Genomic DNA, 20,694 nt, shown 5'->3' on the forward strand with positions numbered 1-20,694 from the left:
GCCTCCTCCTTCCCTTCCCTCCCCCCACCTCCAGCCACACCCGTCCGACCACCTGTCGGATCCCGCGCCGCCACGCCCTGCATTGCTCCGGTCTTTTCCCACAACTCACGCATCGAAACGGCGCTCGCGCCCGCGCGGTCTCCTCCATGACCTCTCTCCCTTGCAGCGGCGGCACACATGAGGCATCCGACGGTGAGCTCCAAGGTCAACGCATCTTCTCTTCTCTCCCATGGAAGTCCCATCCCTCTCACATCTCTCTCTGTCTGCGAGCGGTGGCGGCCGGCTGCGCGAGAGGTCGATCTGGTCACGCCTTCCCACCATCGACCGCGCTGCGTCGCTATTGGAGGGGCACCCTGCCGCTGTCGGGGACTCGCCGTCATTGAAGCACGCCACCACGCCGCCGCTCTTCTGTCTCTCCCTGCTCGCCTCCCGCGGCCAAGGAGCGCCCCAACCTCGCCATGTCGCTCGTGTGGCTCCCATGGTGCCGCCCCGCATAGCTCCTTGCTGAGCGCCGCAGGTCATGATGGCCGCCGATTTGATTTGCACAACCACTCAATCCTCGGAACTCCCGATCGACGGCAACTCGACCGGGGGCTGGGGGTGAGAAGACTTTGACAATCCAGATGAGGAAGATCACGTCGTGGACGATTGCCTCAGCCCTCAGGGTCCTTTGTTGTCACGGCACGGTTGACCCTGTGCTGCGGGCCGGCGAGGTCGTTGAACTTGCCGAAGGCATCACCAAGCTTCTATCTCTAGGTTAGATTCGGGCACCTGTAATCTATGTCTGCATCATATTGCTCATCGTTAGTTCGGTTGTGCCATTCGTTTTGATTACTGTATGCCAGAACACCTAGCTTAATTAGAGCTCACAACCGCAGTAATCATCCATTTATGCTGCTCAAACAGTTTCTCATGTGCTCTCTAATTTAGTGCACACACATTTTGACTGAGTGGCGGAGATATAGAGAAATTGTTTGATTTTGGTGCAACATGACTTTGATGATTATTTTTTGTTACCTTTCCTATTTAGATCTGCACCAATCCTTGTCAGAAAATTGAGAAGTCATGGCATAGTCAAATCTGAACAAGCCGTGTGGAACTTCGCCATGAGTCTGCGCATGAATTTGGGAATGGACGGATGGCACTCCGAAGAAGTCAGAGAATATTTTCAACGCGCAACAGGACAAGAGAAAAAAAGAGAAGCAAAGAGAGGTGGGTTATCGCTCCTACATTGCTTACATGAACATCTTGAATTTTTTAGAAAGAAGGCATAGACCCGACATTAAATTAATGACACCCTGAAAAATAGAAAAGGCAAAAGAAACACGATACAAGGTGCATGGTGCTGTAGGATCAGCTTACAAGACATGAAACAAACCATGCAATATAAAAATATAACAGAGTGGATTTTCTACTCCCAGATGCACCTACACCATTCATGAACAGTAAATTCAAAAGAAAATGAAAAACAAAATCAAAAAAATATGAAATTTTGAGACATGAAACTAGATCAAAAGTTTTAGCATCTTGCAAATTTTTCACCACGAAATAACATTCGTGGTGAAAAATGAGGCGTAAGTAGATTCACTCATTTTGGTTCGTAAGTAGTCGATATTGAAATCTATATAAAGACTTCTATTTAGGAACGGAGGGACTACGAAAGAAACGCCTCTTGATCGTCGAAGTCCTCAGCCACGAAGCGAAACACCAATGAGGCGTAAGTAGATGATGAACACATAGCAAGCACTGCGCAGGAGTGAGATCACGTCAAGCGATATTGATTTGTTTGATTTGATGAATATTCTACCATTTGAAATAAATCTGAATGTTATTGTTTATTATTCTTATGGAGTGTTTGGCAGTGTGAGCATGTAGTATAAGAGTACCTTATCCGTTCAGCGGGGTGCTCCAACTTTTGATGCTGACGAAGCTTTTGCAATGATGGCTGCATCCTCCATCATTTGCTAGATTCCTTTGTCAAATAAAAACATGACTGTCGATTTTGCTTGTCAGGACCAAGATCTCTAGCTATCAATGAAATTTTCAGAGTAGTTTTTGTTGCCTTTGTGTAACCCTGATAGCAGCTTCTTGAAAGGTTCAGATGTGTGGCAAAGGATTTCAATTTTCCTGTTTACACAAAGGAAACTCAAGGAAGGTTCAGATTTCTCATGCTTGGTTCTGTGCTCTCAGGGTTACATAGACAAAAATGCCTCCTATTTACACAAAGGCAACTCGAGGAAGGTCCATATTTCTCATGACTGCTTCTTCGGCATTTCATGCCTGTGCCATCTTATTAGAAAATGTAGTTTGTTTTATAGCTGATGATGCTTTGATGCTTTTATCGATTACTAAATGCTCAGTTCTAGCTCATAAACTACATGGCAAAAGCTAATTCCGATGGGTCTGATGCAAATAATTTTCATCTTTGGACATGCCTTTAGTTGATTATTTAATCCTTTTATAAGAATCTATTTATTTTTGTATTGTTGCAGTTTCATTATATATCCACTTACCAATGCATCTAAAGATTCAACAATGTAGAATCCAGCACCAGTCTTGGGACTACAAGTTATTTCTTCATTCCTCCGTGTTGCACTGTAGGTGATAAGGGGTTGAGGTCGTATGTTCGTCGTGTCATCAATACACATCACTTTCCTTTTCGTTTTCCCTTTTTCTGTTCTTGCATTTATTTCTTCTTCACGCACCTCTCTGTCTACTGCTTTAATATGGTTCTGATTGGTGCCCTGCATATTCCAAGATATATGGATTTTGGTCGAGGCAGTCATCACATAAGTAAAATGCTATCAACCTCTCAATTTCTGAATGGATTTGTTAAATTGCCTTTCTCTTGTTGGATCACATACCTGATTTGTTTGTTGTCCTTGAAGCAAATACCATGACATGAGCTTGAAGAATTCAAAGATACAGAAGGTTGACAGAAAGAGGATACACTGATTTCAGCTGCAGACACTGAGCTGAGTCTCTCCCTAGCAGGTAACTCACCTTTCAACATATTCATTGCAGAAGCAGAAACAACGGGATACATGACCTGAATACTTGCATTCTGACATGTTTTTGCCCGTGCCTCAAATAGGAATGATGTCCATGCTGTTAACCTCTACAAGTTACCCACACTTCAGATAACCCAAGGTCTGGAACCCCAACAATTTTAGTAAGTAGCAAATGTAACTTCTTCTCTAACAAAAATAATAATGAGAGGCATGTTACAGTTAGTTTTACCCTGAGAATTGATCATCATTCATGCAGATGTGTGCTTTGCAAATCGACTGACCTTTTTTGTCTTCTGTGAATAGATGTTGAATGCTAATATAAATCTGCTATATGTCTCAGCAAAAATGTGGACTTCATAATTTGTCTTTCAATGGTGCATAGTTCAATTTTGTCTTCCTAATTTATACAGTATCAGCTCATATGCCGATTTATCTCATAAATAAGTATTCACTCTTACAGCACCACCATGCATGTTTTCTACACTTCTGCAGCAGTCCATCTTTCAATTTTGATTTGCATAACCATGCATATATAGTGTATTGAAGCAGCAAATGGCATTTACCATGCTGCTAAAATAAGCATCAAAATTGAATTGTGTATTGTACCAGTGGGAGAAGTTAATGTTCCACGGAATTGCTAATCCCGTCTCGAAGGTTTAATGTTTGTTATTGATCTAAGAGAAAATGAGTTCTGCATCTCTGATGTGATGTATTTCTAAAAAACAGTGGCAAAATGCACGGGTAATTACTCTTATATAGTTTGATGCTTGAAAAGTTGTACAGTCGGCGCCTCTCTTTGAAGTGTACATGATGTAATAAGAACAAAAAATAAAGAAGCAACTTGAGTACCATGCCCAGGTACAATGTTAATGCCCACACCTCTATTTTGCTCCATTAGAAAATACAATTATATTTTGTTACATTCAGGTAATGTTATATCATGCACGTGTGTTACATGTGTATCTCTCTACTTTGTGCTCCAGATTTGTTTCCCTACAATATGGCAGATTAATGTATATTCTTCTGAAGTCATAGTACATTCATGGTCTGTATATATGTTTGTATGCTGCCAACCTTAGTCCGGTAGGCAGCGGCTGATTTTTTCATTTGCTATCTTTATATTTTTCAAAGCAATTTAATCTCTTATCTTGCACCTGTGATGAACCTACAATCTAGAGCACAAGGAAACTATAGATAATTTGTTCTATTGCCTCTGTGAACTTGATATATATACATGTATTGTTCGTGGCAACACACGGGCAACGCACGGGCACTCTACTATAGATAAGAGAGACAGAGGAGGATCAGACTGATTGGTCACTGATTGCTATTTCTGATAATGTCTGCAGTGTAGGTTGATCAGACTGTACATACACACACATACACCCTTATAGTCGGAGGATCCACGGAGAGCGATGGAGGGGAGGGCGAGGCGGCGTGCCAGCCCGTCCGGGATGCGCACCAAGGCAGTCAGGGTGGAGCCGGAGCCGCCACCGACGACCAAGAGGCATGAGCCGGGGACGAGGGCGGCGGTGGTGTACTACCTCTGCCGCAACCACCACCTAGAGCACCCACACTTCATGGAGGTGACCCTCGCCTCCCCACAAGGCCTCTACCTGCGAGGTTAGTTAGTAAGCTGCAACTGGTGCCTGATCAGTAGTTTATCGTAGGATGATGACTTACCATGAATGATTGCAATTTTTTCAGATGTGATTAGCCGGCTGGACGCCCTGAGAGGGAAGGGCATGGTGGCCAAGTATTCCTGGTCCTGCAAGAGGTACGTACATACATATACCCATCAATCTCGAGACCTGTCTGTTATCCAAAAAATATTGTGTTTATTCATAAGGCAACGATACAATGCAGGAGCTACAAGAATGGATTCGTGTGGCACGATCTGTCTGTGGATGATCTGCTGCTGCTCACGCAAGGAACAGAGTACGTTCTCAAGGGCTCCGAGCTCCCATTCGACCAGTCAGAGCCTCTGCCAATGCCAGGTATGAATCATGAGCAACTGTAATTTGTTCCTTTTTCGAACTGCTACTTAATCATATCCTACTGTTTCAGATCATCAGCAGAATAATGCAGTATGTGCAAAGGTTCAGCCCTGGAAGCCAGCTCGACAACAAGAGTCACCTCGTTCTCCTGGATCATCAAACCAAGGGTGGACTTCCAAGTCTCCGTCTCCTACTCCTACAACTTACCCTACAGTTCCAGTCATCAAAGAGGAAGTACCGCCGCCACCACCAACAACAGCTCGTGTTGCTGTTGTTCCAGCCATCAAAGAGCACGCGGTGCCACCGCGACTTCCCCAGCTGATCTCGCTGTCAACACCATCTGCCTCCACCATTGGAGAATGAAGGACACAAACTTTTGAATTAGACCAATTGTTTGATCGATCATTTTTGTTCTCTTGAAAACGATGTATGGTCAATTTTAGTATTCTGATGTGATTGAAGAATATAGGAGGGACAAAGAGATGTGCTATTGCCAGGACAGTTATGACTCTCCATTCAGGTATTCAGGTATGATTCTCCATGGTCGTGCTTCTCCTGTTCACTGGAAGTTTATTGATGGGAGGGAAGCCACTTTTGCTTTGATGATTTCTTGGAAGTTCAGGTTAAAACACTGTTGCTCTTAAAGTCTGTTTATCAATTCTTTGGATAACCTATGTAACGATTGGTTTTGATTTTCATACAGCTAGGTGAATTTACAATCAGTATATATAAGTCAGGTTGTGTTGCGAGAGAATTTCATTCCCTAGAATCATTGTCATTGTTGTTGCCTACAAGGTACTTGAAGAAAATGCCCGAGGCATATTTTAAGGAGCATAATTCAGCACTAAGGCTATTATTACAACGATGGAATCTTTGTTGTGGTAGTTATGTCTCCAAATGTGTTGATCCCTATCGGCTTACTGAAGTAAACTTATTTATTTTTTCTATGTCGATTTCTATTGGCTTACTGACAGCTTACTTATTCTTCTCGAATTTTAATTCCTTGATCTTTGCCTTTGCCCATCTCCATATCACACAGAAGGTGCTCAGTGCAATGCATCATGCAGTGATTCCATGATAGCTAGGAATTAAGAAGTGCCCATCATCTGTATGTTTCTACAGTTTTCCTGCTTGTTAGAACATGCTTGATGTACTTACACATTAACAAAAATGATCTGTAACATTCATGAAAATATTTGGGTTTGGTCCTCTACTTTTTTACTGTTTATTTACTCATGAAGATAGCAGATGTCCCTGTTTTTAAATATAGTTATCTGTGCTTCCAGTTGGTAGAGATCAAAGTATTAACTCGCCGATGTAGGGAAAAAGAGCTCTTTTATACAGTGGATACATGGTGAGCCTTTTGAAATTGTTTTGTAGAATAATGCCCATATAAGGTCTGGTCTTTTGGGTATATAATCCTATCTTGAGATGAGCATTGGTAGCTCACATAAGTATACAGCAGTATACAGTAGTATATTTGACAGATGATGATGATCATTGGCAGCTCACATAAGTATACAGTAGCATATTTGACAGATGGGCATTGGCAACTCTTCTAAATCTGTGTTTGCCATTTAACAATAAACTATGTAATTTAATCAATAGACTCACTTCAGTTGCCATGCGAACTGAAAATCTATATGTCAAATGATGCGACTGTCAAGTGGAAGTTACTTATATTTTCTTCCGTCACCTGAGAAGTTTCTTTTTAGCAAGCTTGTTTAAGTGCAGCCGAAGTGTACTCTGTTTTTTAGACGATCTCCATGTTTTCTATTGAGATCAGAGAGCAGCTGAAGTAGTGATGGGACTACCATTTTTAGGTTCTGAAGGCAGAGTTTCTTACAGAGTTAGTCACATTTGTCAGTTCTGTGAGTAGAAGAAATCTTGATAGCTTGTTGCTTCTGCTCAGTGTGCTTGGTGCATAAATTGATTGCTTGTGGCAAATGTTGTTTAGTGTCCTATTTCATGGTACCTGCGGCTGCTATATATTTGGAGATTTTTTTGCCGGTATTTTGAGTGCTAGGAGAGTTTCTAAACTACTGTCACAGCATCATAGATAGGATAGTGAACCAATGTGACATATGTATAACATTTCTTGTGAGATTCTTTGCAGCAAACTGCATGAGCGAGTGGTCCATTAGTATCGTGTGAAAGAGAGAGGGCGCCATGGCGAAGATGAGGTGAGCGTTATCCGGTTTTAAAGGAGAAGGCCCCAGCGAGAAATGTCCTGCTAAGATGGGAACTGAGCGGTAAGGCAGGAAAGGGAAGTGTGCATCGTGGGGTGGGGTTTTCGTGTTGGGACCGCATGTTGGGATAACATATGGGTTGGATTTGGGGGCGTCCGGAGTATCCAGACTGTTAAATTTTGGGGAGCTCACTTAATGTCATAACATGCTGGGACGTATGAGAGAAATAAGATTTGACCTTGGATATGACCATTTGTGTGATTTATTTGTATGGATTGTAGCCCGTAGTAGCGCACGGGCGTTCTACTGCCGGGAGCGACAACAACTGCCGGTCTCTTCTTGGCCTTCTTAGCCGGCATCTCCTCCATCCGGATGCCCTGCGGCACGAGCCACTCCGCCACCGCCTGGGACTCAACCTCCGGGAAGTTTAGGTTCGTCTTCGGCCGTCCGGCACGCCACACCGCCACGTCGTAGGCACGCGCGGCCTCATTGGCGGTGGGATATGTGCCGAGCCACCAACGCTGCCCGACGTCGGAGAACTCCAGTCCGAAGTTCCTGGAGGGCTTCGCCCTCATGCCGAAGAAACCAGACTTGCCCTTCGGCGTCTTCTTCGGCGCCATCGGGGAGCGGGCGGCGGCCGAGCGGAGAGCGGGGCGGCGACATGCGGCGTTGGGCGGAGCAGGGCGGCAGCATGCAGCGCGGGGCAGAGGCGGACGGAGCGGGGCGGCGGACGGACCAAAGAGGAGGCGGACGGACCAGAGAGGAGGCGGACGGAGCGGGCCCGGGCGGAGGATGGACCGAAGGCGGAGGCGGCCGGAGAGGAGGGGGGGTCGGAGCGGGGCGGAGGCGGCCGGAGCGGAGGTGAACGCGATGGGGTAGCGAGGTGGGGTGGAATTAGTGGCGGGGGTCTGGATCTACGGCGGGGCAAGGCCTTAAAAAGTTAACATGTAACTCTTACAAACTATTTCAAGAGCCCGTGGCAAGGCACGGGGCACTCTACTAGTTAGGAGTAGAGACTTGGTGATCTCGGTGTGACCGAAAAGGTTGAATCAGTCAGACCGAAACGCACAAATAGGTTTTGGAAGTTTAAGTCTATGACGAATCGGGGACTCCGAGTGCTCCTCACACAAAGTGGTTCGAATCTGACTTGATAAAACTTTGTGATATAGTATGAATAGAGTTTGAGACAAGAAAAGCATAAATAGCTAGAGAAGGTTCTTAGGCATTCTTGTCCATCCACTTGGCAAAAGAAAAAGAAACCAAACAATCAAAGCTACAAGTGGATGTCCTCGAATGAGTAAATTATGCAACCAACATGCTCACACAATAAAATGGCAAATGAAATATGTGGCAAAGCATGCACAACCATTTCTAGCATCTATCAAGCAATTGGCGATGACTAGGTCATCTATATATGACTATATTGACTTATGAGTCAAATGAGAACATTTGATCATAGGTCATACTCATCGTTTAAGCACAAGTGGGGTTACCACTTTTACGTAAAGCATTGTTGTGTTCACACCATTAGAGTTGCTTTGGCTCAATTCTTTGAGTAAAGCTCCCCCTAGATGTGAGATCCCCCCTAAGAGGGATGAACTAACCTTGGGTTTTGTCGATGATGACTTCATGTAGATGTTGAAGATGTGGATGCTCAATGTTGATGTAGATCATTTGGAGCAATCCATTGGAGTGAGTTGCACTTTCAATACCTACACGGGTTAGTCCCACAAGGAACAAACAAGGATATCCATAGACATAGAGTGATGCACACACACAAGATGATGTCTATGAAAGCATTAGGTTACCTTGTCCCTTGTCTTACCAACAAGAGGGTTTGTGACTCATTGAACTAGTGCAAGATATGGAAGTTGATTGCACTTGTCCTTGCCAAAATGATAAGAGTGAAATATGTTGGCAGAGTCACCCTCAAGAGCTCTCTAGTTCTTCTTCTTCGGGATCCACATCATCTTGATGGGAATCCTCGGAGTTGTAGTTGTACTCGATGAAGTAGAACTTGACGAAGTCTAGGGAACCCACTTGACCAAGGCCTTAGGAGCTTCTTCAAATGCATCAATCTCCTCTTGAAGCTTATCCTTGCCTTTTTGCTTGTGGTCTTGTGGTGGAAGATCATCTTGAGTTTGTGTCCCTTTGAAAGAAGTAGGATCATACTTCTCTTGTTGAGGAACAAACTTTGTCTTGGAGTATTGATCTTCTTCCCACTCAACTCCATTAGCATTGAACTTTCGTTCAAAACCAACACCTTGGTTCTTCCGGTGCCTTCCTTGCTTGCGTACAATTTCCTCGAATTGCTTACTTCCGGCAAGGCTCTTGTAAACACCTTTCTCTATAATTCCCTTCAATAAGCTATTTTCTTGCTCAAGTGTAACTTGGCTAAGAGAATCATTAGTGGAATCAAGAGAACTACTAGAAGCAACAACATTGGATTTATCATGATTATTGTTACTATTAGAGGAAGAATCTTTCTTGTTCTTGTTACTAGACTTGACTTGAGGCATGTAAGTAGATAAGAGTAAACGCTTGGCAATGTAAGAACTTTTCTTGCGAAGATCATCATTGATTGCTTTTAAAAACTCATGTTCTTGCTCAAGGTTGAGTTGTTCAAAGCGTAACTTCTCATGAGTCCTTAAAAGTTCTCGATGATCTCCTAAGATAGTTTCATGAGCTAACTTAAGAGTGTTTAGTTCTTTAGTTAGGAGCTCAATCTTCTCCTTATCATTGTCATTCGTTTTATCTTGATTAGCATGATTAATTGATGTTTCATCATAGTATTCATCACTAGAGTTGTCAACAGGTAAATCATCATCACCTAACAAGTCATCTTCATTACTATTGAAATCAACATACTCGGGGTGTGATACCTTTGGGCCTTTAGCCATGAAGCATCTTCCAAGTCCTTCATTTGGTGAATCAAATATGTCGTAGGAGTTGGTTGACACAAGTTCTAGACCGGCAACACCTTCATCTTGAGTATATTCGGAGTCAGAGTGATAGCTTATCAGAGTTATTGTCGGAGTCGGAGCCGGATACCCATTCACCAACATGAGCTTGATGTCTTCATTTTGTGTGGCTCCTTGATGACTTGTCCTTCCTTTCTGAATCTTTGCTTCTCCAGGATGTTCTTCGTTCATAACGATCATCTCTACTCCTTTCTCTTGATGGTGATTCTTCTCTTCTACTTCTTCTTTTTGGAGAATCTTCTCTTCTTTTGTAGGGCCCCGTACACTCACTGGAATAGTGTTCGGGTCTTCCACAATTGTAGCAATTACACTCATGACTAGAAGATCTTTTGTCATTGTAGGACCTTGACTTGGAACTTCTTTCCTTGCTTCTACTCTTGTACAACTTGTTGAAGTTCTTCACCATTAGGCTCAATTCTTCATTGAAGGTTTGTTTCTCACTTGATGATGTGGGAGCTTCACATGAGGCTTTGTAAGCACCACTTGACTTGTTGTGGAGCTCCTCCTTATCCTTGAGTGACATCTCATGAGCAACAATTCTTCCAATGACTTCCGTTGGCTTGAGATCTTTGTAATTGGGCATCATTTGGATCAATGTGCACATGGTATCATATTTTCCATCCAAAGCTCTTAGGATCTTCTTGATGATGAATTTGTCGGTCATCTCCTCACTTCCTAAGCCGGCAATCTCATTTGTGATAAGACAAAGCCTAGAGTACATTTCAGCGACACCTTCACCATCCTTCATTTTGAACTTGTCAAGTTGACTTTGAAGCACATTCAATTTGGATTCCTTGACGGAGTCGGTACCTTCGTGCATGTCAATCAAAGTATCCCAAATTTCCTTTGCATTCTCAAGACGGCTGATTTTGTTGAATTCTTTGGGGCACAATCCGTTGAAGAGGATATCACAAGCTTGAGCATTGTATTGCAGCATCTTCAACTCTTCCGCGGTAGCTTGACGGTTCGGTTCCCTCCCATCAAAGAATTCACCTTGCAAGCCAATACACACAATAGCCCAAACGGCGGGGTTATGTCCAATAATATGCATTTTCATCTTATGCTTCCAACTAGCAAAATTAGTACCATCAAAGTAAGGACCTCTACGGTGGTAATTTCCCTCGCTAGACGTCATACTCTCCTAGGTTGTGAAACCAAGTCTATGACTACCAAAAGCTATGGAAATCAAAGCAAATGGAGACCAAAGCTCTGAAACCACTTGTAGGATCGAAAGTATGTCTAGAGGGGGGTGCTTAGACTACTTGACCAAATAAAAATCTAGCCTTTTCCCAATTTTAGTTCTTGGCAGATTTTAGCAACTTGGCACAAGTCAAGCAATCTTAACATGATTCAAGCAAGCATGCAGAGAGTATATGAGCAGCGGAAAGTAAAGCATGCAACTTGCAAGAATGTAAAGGGAAAGGTTTGGAGTGTGCAAACGCAATTTGGAGACACGGAGATTTTTTAGCTGTGGTTCCGGTAGGGGGTGCTATCGTACATCCACGTTGATGGAGACTTCAACCCACGAATGGTAACGGCTGCACGAGTCCACGAAGGGCTCCACCCACGAAGGGTCCACACAGAAGCAACCTTGTCTATCCCACCATGGTCGTCCCCCACGAAGGACTTGCCTCACTAGGGTAGATCTTCACGAAGTAGGCGATCTCCTTGCCCTTACAAACTCCTTGGTTCAAATCCACAATCTTGTCGGAGGCTCCCAAGTGACATCTAGCCAATCTAGGAGACACCACTCTTCAAGAAGTAACAAATGGTGTGTTGATGATGAACTCCTTGCTCTTGTGCTTCAAATGATAGTCTCCCAAACACTCAACTCTCTCTCACAGGATTTGGATTTGTTGGAAAGAAGATTTGAGTGGAAAGCAACTTGGGGAAGGTTAGAGATCAAGATTTATATGGTAGGAATGGAATATCTTGACCTCAACACAAGTGTAGGTGGTTCTCTCTCAGAAAATGTATGTTGGAAGTGTAGGCACGTTCTGATGGCTCTCTCCACGAATGAAGAGTGGGTGGAGGGGTATATATAGCCTCCACACAAAATCTAACCGTTACACACAACTTGCCAATCTCGGTGGGACCGAATCGTCAAACTCGGTCGGACCGATTTAGCAAATAATGTGACCGTTAGGATTTTCGGTGGGACCGAGATGCAACTCGGTAGGACCGATATGGTTAGGGTTAGGGAAATAACGTAATCTCGGTGAGACCGATTACTCAAACTCGGTGAGACCGATTTTGGTAATAAGCTAACTAGACAGTTGGTCAAGCAAACTCGGTGGGACCGATTCGCTCATCTCGGTGAGACCGAAATGTTACGAAAGGGAAACAGAGAGTTTACATTGTAGTCTCGGTGGGACCGATCGCTCATCTCGGTTGGACCGAAACGTTACGAAGGGAAACAGAGAGATTACAATCCCATCCCAGTGAGACCGAGATCCCTATCGGTGAGACCGATTTGCCTAGGGTTTGTGACAGTGGCTATGACATCTGAACTCGGTGGCGCCGGATAGAAATAATCGGTGGGGCCGAGTTGGACTTTTGGTTTAGGTCATATGTGGATGTGAGAAAGTAGTTGAGGGATTTGGAGCATATCACTAAGCATTTGGAGCAAGAAAGCCATTAAGCAACACCTCATCCCTCCTTGATAGTATTGGCTTTTCCTATAGACTCAATGTGATCTTGAATCACTAAAATAGAAAATGTAGAGTCTTGAGCTTTGAGCTTGAGCCAATCCTTGTGTCCTTAGCATTTTGAGGGATCCACTTTTCTCATCCATGCCATGCCAATCATTGAGCTTTTGTGAAATATTTATCTTGAAATGGCATTAGCTCAATGAGCTATATGTTGTTAGGAATTACCAAAACCACCCAGGGATAGTTGCACTTTCAATCTCCCCCTTTTTGGTAATTGATGACAACATATAGATCAAAGCTTCGACAAATGATAATAAGATTGAAAAACATCGTCGCTTTGAGAAGTATGTGAAAAGTAAGAGCTCCCGCTAAATTTGTGCATTATTTAAAATTTTCTTTGGACTGCAAATGCACAATGAGTTAGGATCATGGGTTACTCTTCCATGTCACATACATCTTGGTGGAGCACTCAAAATGATAATAATTAAACACATGCACTCATCACTAAGCAAAGTGAATGATCATATGAGGAAATAATAGATAATATGATCCAACAAGCATTAATGTAGCATAGCATATGATCAAACACATGATCATCCAAGTATTTCACAAAAGGCATAAAGTAACAAGCACACAAACGAAGTTCAAACACCAAAAGAAACAAGAGAGATCAAAAGCAACACACTGTCTCGAAGCCTATGATCTATACATTTTTCTCCCCCTTTGGCAGCAAGTTACCAAAAAGTTCATGAAAAAATGCATAGTGCTAAACGACTCTCAGGCGTGGTCTTCATGTGATAGTGTAGAGATGACTCAAAGGATGAAAGCTTCTGTTGATGTAGCTGGAGTTGGTGGAGTGGGTGCTGGAGCTGGAGGCACTGAAGTTGTAGCTAGTGCAGATGATGTAGCTCTGGTGTCTGAACAGGCACTGCAGCAGATCTCTATTCTCTGGGCACTCTAGCAAATGCATCTGTAGTAGACATACCCTTCTTCTCCTCCACATCCTCCATAAGTTGCTCAACTGCAGTTTGGATCTCAGTCACTTTGACATCAAGAGTATAAACTTCTGCTCTATGATACAAGTGCAATATGGATGGTAGATAAAGGTATTTGTAATCTGAAATTATAAAAACAGCAAGGTAACAAGTGGTAAAAGTGAGCGTAAACGGTATTGCACTGGTAGGAAACAAGGCCTAAGGTTCGTACTTTCACTAGTGCAAGTTCTCTCAACAATAATAATATAATCGGATCACATAACTATCCCTCAACATGCAACAAAGACTCACTCCAAAGTCACTAATAGCGGAGAACAAACGAAGAGATTATGGTAGGGTATGAAACCACCTCAAAGTTATCCTTTTTGATCTATCTATTCAAGAGTCCATAGTAAAATAACATGAAGCTATTCTTTCCGTTCAATCTATCATAGAGTTCATACTAGAATAACACCTTAAGACAAAAATCAATGAAAACCCTAATGTCACCTAGATACTCCATTGTCACCTCAAGTATCCGTGGGCATGATTATATGATATGCATCACACAATCTCAGATTCATCTATTCAACCAACACAAAGTACTTCAAAGAGTGCCCCAAAGTTTCTACCGGAGAGTCAAGACGAAAACGTGTGCCAACCCCTATGCATAGGTTCATGAGCGGAACCTGCAAGTTGATCACCAAAACATACATCAAGTGGATCACGTGAATATCCCATTGTCACCACAGATAAGCATGGCAAGACATACATCAAGTGTTCTCAAATCCTTAAAGACTCAATCCGATAAGATAACTTCAAAGGGAAAACTCAATCCATTACAAGAGAGTAGAGGGGGAGAAACATCATAAGATCCAACTATAATAGCAAAGCTCGCGATACATCAAGATGGTGCCATAGAGAGAACACGAGAGAGAGAGAGATCAAACACATAGCTACTGGTACATACCCTCAGCCCCGAGGGTGAACTACTCCCTCCTCGTCATGGAGAGCACTGGGATGATGAAGATGGCCACCGGTGAGGGATCCCCCCTCCGGCAGGGTGCTGGAACAGGGTCTCGATTGGGTTTTGGTGGCTACAGAGGCTTGCGATGGCGGAACTCCCGATCTAATCTTCTCCTCTGATGTTTTTAGGGTATATGGGAATATATAGGTGAAAGAAGTCGGTCGGGGATGCTCGAGGGGCCCACGAGACAGGGGGCGCACCCCCCACCCTCGTGGCCACCTCGAAGCTTCCTTGACTTGAACTCCAAGTCTCCTGGATCATGTTCGTTCCAAAAATCACGCTCCTGAGGGTTTTATTCCGTTTGGACTCCGTTTGATATTCCTTTTCTTCGAAATACTGAAATAGGCAAGAAAACAACAATATGGGCTGGGCCTCCGATTAATAGGTTAGTCCCAAAAGTAATATAAAAGTGTATAATAAAGCCCATAATCATTCAAAACAGATAATATAATAGCATGAATGCTTCATAAATTATAGATACATTGGAGACGTATCAGTATCCCCAAGCTTAGTTCCTGCTCGTCCTCGAGTAGGTAAATGATAAAAGAAATAATTTATGAAGTGTGAATGCTAGCAGGTGCATAAGTTTGATCAATGACAATTCCAATCACCTTTTCTAGCATGGTTATATGTCAAACAGTGGTTCATCACATAAAACTTCTCACGATCAAGTAACAAGCTATTCACATGTTAAAGCATAGACCATAAAATTTCTTGAAAACTAGCAAACTTAATTCTCAGTCATCAAACAATTACAATTCATCTTATTTTCAGGAAGGGTCTATGTCAGAGCTCTGATTTAGCAAACTCCACATACTCAACTATCATATAGTCTTCTACAATTGCTAACACTCACGCAATACTTGTGGTTATGGAGTTTTAATCGAACACTGAGAAAGATAGGGGCTTATAATTTCGCCTCCCAGCGTATTCACCTTTGGTGATGTCAACAATAATAGTTCATGCTAACTTACATCCAATTGGATATATATACCAGGATCTTTCCAACACGAGGTGCTTGCCAAAGGATAAAATGAAAAAGGGAAAGGTGAAGATCACCTTGACTCTTGCATAAAGTAAAAGATAGGCCGTTCGCAGAGGGAAGCAGAGGTTGTCATGCGCTTTTATGGTTGGATGCACAAAATCTTAATGCAAAAGAACATCACTTTATATTGCCACTTGTATATGGACCTTTATTATGCAGTCCATCGCTTTTATTGCTTCCATAACAAGATTGTATAAAGCTTATTTTCTTCACACTAATAAGTCATACATATTTAGAGAGCAATTTTTATTGCATGCACCGATGACAACTTACTTGAAGGATCTTACTCAATCCGTAGGTAGGTATGGTGGACTCTCATGGCAAAAACTGGGTTTAAGGATATTTGGAAGCACAAGTAGTATCTCTACTTGGTGCAAGGAATTTTGGCTAGCATGAGGGGGAAAGGCAAGCTCAACATGTTTGAATGATCCATGACAATATGCTTTAACTGAGATGTGAGAAAACATAACCCATTACGCTGTCTTCCTTGTCCAACATCAACTCTTTAGCATGTCATACTTTAATGAGTGCTCACAATTATAAAAGATGTCTAAGATAGTATATTTATATGTGAAATCTCTCTTCCTTCAATATTCTTTCATGAATTGTTCAAATGACCAATACAATGCATGCTAACCTTCAATAAATTTACAACCTCTACTTCTTAGATGTGAAGTCATTACTCCTCATGGGATAATCAAATGAAACATATATAATTTCAGATTTATGACATTCAACTCATTCAACCATTTACTCATAGGATATAAGTGAAGCACACGAGTAAACGAAAAACTACTCCAAAAAGATATAAGTGAAGATCAATGAGTAGTTAAATAATTATGCAACTATGTGAAGAACCTCTCTCATTTAAGAATTTCAGATCTTGGTATTTTATTCAAACAGCAAGCAGAACAAAATAAAATGGCATTGCAAGGATAGCACGAATCATGTGAAGAGGCAAAAACTTAGGTTCAACCGATACTAACCGATAATTGTTGAAGAAGAAGGGTGGGATGCCTACCGGGGCATCCCCAAGCTTGGATGCTAGAGATTTCTTGAAATATTATCTTGGGGTGCCTTGTGCATCCCCAAGCTTGAGCTTTTGTGTCTCCTTACTTCCTTTTATACCTCGGTTTCCTAAATCTCAAAAACTTCATCCACAACAAACTCAACAAGAACTCGTGAGATAAGTTAGTATAAACCAATGCAAAAACCTTATCATTTTCTACTGTAACAAATCACTAAGATTATTATTCAACATTGCATACTAAATGTCTCTGCATATTTGGTACTCCTATCCTCAAATAGAATCATTAAACAAGCAAACATATGCAAACAATGCAAACATAACAGCAATCTGCCAAAACAGTGTAGTCTGTAAATAATGCAAGATTCATCATACTTTCCTAACTCCAAAAATTATAAGAAAACTTCTACGCTATATAAGATTTATCAGATCTCAGTATGAAAAAAGATTCAACATTATATCACTCTCTGACTTTTCTAGGGAATTTTTGCAACAGCGGTAAACTTTATGTTTTGAAACAGTAACATGTATACTTACAAAATAAGCATGGTAAAGGCTATCCTTAACATTTTTATTGAAAATAGAGATGCAAAACATTATTCTAAATAACAGCGAGAAAATAATAACAAAATAAAATGACGCTCCAAAAAAACACATATCATGTGGTGAATAAAAATATAGCTCCAAGTAAAGTTACCGATGAACGAAGACGAAAGAGGGGATGCCATCCGGGGCATCCTCAAGCTTAGGCTCTTGGTTGTCCTTGAATATTACCTTGGGGTGCCTTGGGAATCCCCAATCTTAGGCTCTTACCACTCCTTATTCCATAATCCATCGAATCTTTTACCCAAAACTTGAAAACTTCAACCACACAAAACTTAACAGAAATTCTCATAAGCTCCGTCAGTACAAGAAGACAAACCACCACTTTAAGGTACTGTAGTGAACTCATTCTTTATTCATATTGGTGTAATATCTACTATATTCCAACTTCTCTATGGTTCATACCCTCCGATACTACTCATAGATTCATCAAAATAAGCAAACAACACATAGAAAACAGAATCTGTCAAAAACAGAACAGTCTGTAGTAATCTGTATCAAACGTATACTTCTGGAACTCCAAAAATTCTGAAATAAATTGGTGGACCTGAGGAATTTGTATATTAATCATCTGAAAAAAGAATCAACCTAAAATCACTCTCCGGTAAAAAATGACAGCTAATCTCGTGAGCGCTAAAGTTTCTGTTTTTTACAGCAAGATCATAAAGACTTCACCCAAGTCTTCCCAAAGGTTCTACTTGGCAAAAACACTAATTAAAATATAAAACCACATCTAACCAGAGTCTAGATGAATTATTTATTACTAAATAGGAACAAAAAGTAAGAAACAAAAATAAATTGGGTTGCCTCCCAACAAGCGCTATCGTTTAACGCCCCTAGCTAGGCATGATGATTTCAATGATGCTCACATAAAAGATAAGAATTGAAACATAAAGAGAGCATCATGAAGAATATGACTAGCACATTTAAGTCTAACCCACTTCCTATGCATAGGGATTTTGTGAGCAAACAACTTATGGGAACAATAATCAACTAGCATAGGAAGGCAAAACAAGCATAGCTTCAAAAAATTTAAGCACATAGAGAGGAAACTTGATATTATTGCAATTCCTACAAGCATATGTTCCTCTCTCATAATAATTTTCAGTAGCATCATGAATAAATTCAACAACATAACCAGCACCTAAAGCATTCTTTTCATGATCTATAAGCATAGAAAATTTACTACTCTCCAAATAAGCAAAATTCTTCTCATTCGGAATGGTGGGAGTATCATAAGAGACTTGAATACTATAAATTCTTTCCATATTAAAAGAGTAATGTTCAGAAAAAGGGTAATCATAATCATGACAAGTTTTATAAATATAATCATCACTACTCTTTATAGCATAAGTTTTATCACAATAATCATCATAAGTAGCAACTTTGTTCTCATCATAATCGATTGAAACCTCTTCCAAGATAGTGGAATCATCACTAAATAAAGTTGACACTCTTCCAAATCCACTTTCATATTCATCACAATAATATTCAACATCTTCCAAAATAGTGGGATCATTACTTCCTAAAGTTGACACTCTCCCAAACCCACTTTCATCAATATAATCATAAGCAAGAGGCATGCTATCATCATAACAACTTTGCATATCAAAACTTGGGAGGCTAAAAATATCATCTTCATTAAACGTAGCATCCCCAAGCTTGGGACAAACATTAATTCCAGCAAATATATTCGCAAATATGTCATCCTCATCAAACATAGCTTCCCCAAGCTTGGGCCTTTTCATATCATAAGAATAATCACTCTCATCATTAATAGTATGGATAGCACCAATAGTATAGCAATTATCATCATCACAATGAGTAGTAGGAGCAACATTATTTGGGAGGGATACCTTTTTACCTTTGCTGCTCCTTCTCTTCATTTTCTTCTTCACATTATGTGTGGGTTCAACCCTCTTCTTTGAGCTCCTAATTGATGAGATTGGTTGAATAGAAAGCTCCTCCTCGTTACCTGATTCATCATAAGAAATAATAGGAGGATATTGGGAAGTCTCTTCCCTTTCATTAGTATTCTCTTCATCTTCCATTTGCTTTCTTTTCTTTATGTAATTGGCAATAGAAGGATTTTCAATGCAATTCACCGCACAATACATATAAATTTCCTCTAGATCAAAATCAAAGAGTTTCTCAAGGACAAATTCTGGAAGATTCTTACTTAAACATTTCATTTCTTCATAACCCAAAAGAAAACTAAGTTCATTATAACATGCAAGGGAAATCAAATCATCACAATTTTTGGACACGATTCGATCATGAAATAATTTGCATCGGAGATGTAAATGACCATGTTGATTGCAAAGTTCACAAGTACGGCAAAGGAAATGTGAATTTTCAGCATTCTTATCTAGCCTTTCTTGCAACAATTTAGTTTCTAAATGTTTATGCCTCTTGCAATATCTATTTTCTCTATTTGGTGTGTACTTGCAAACCCAATTCACTCCACAAAAATTGACATGCTTAATAGAGACATTTTCATCATAACTAGTGCAATCATCATTAGTACTATGGATGTTCAAGGAGTTCATACTAACAACATTGCAATCATGCTCATCATTCAAAGATTTAGTGACAAACATTTTATAGATTTCTTCTTCTAGCACTTGAGCACAATTTTCCTTACCATCATTCCCACGAAAGATATTAAAAAGATGAAGCGTATGAGAGAAACTCAATTCCATTTTTTTGTAGTTTTCTTTTATAGAATAAACTAGTGATAAAACAAGAAATAAAAAGATTCGATTGCAAGATCTAAAGATATACCTTCAAGCACTAACCTCCCCGGCAACAACGCCAGAAAAGAGCTTGATGTCTACTACACAACCTTGTTCTTGTAGACGTTGTTGGGCCTCCAAGTGCAGAGGTTTGTAGGATAGTAGAAAATTTCCCTCAAGTGGATGACCTAAGGTTTATCAATCCGTAGGAGGTGTAGGATGAAGATGGTCTCTCTCAAGCAACCTTGCAACCAAATAACAAAGAGTCTCTTGTGTCCCCAACACACCCAATACAATGGTAAAGTGTATAGGTGCACTAGTTTGGCGAAGAGATGGTGATACAAGTGCAATATGGATGGTAGATAAAGGTATTTGTAATCTGAAATTATAAGAACAACAAGGTAACAAGTGGTAAAAGTGAGCGTAAACGGTACTGCAATGGTAGGAAACTAGG

The sequence above is a fragment of the Triticum dicoccoides genome, chromosome 4B (genome assembly GCF_002162155.2).
Source record: "Triticum dicoccoides isolate Atlit2015 ecotype Zavitan chromosome 4B, WEW_v2.0, whole genome shotgun sequence".
In the NCBI taxonomy this organism is placed as follows: domain Eukaryota; kingdom Viridiplantae; phylum Streptophyta; class Magnoliopsida; order Poales; family Poaceae; genus Triticum; species Triticum dicoccoides.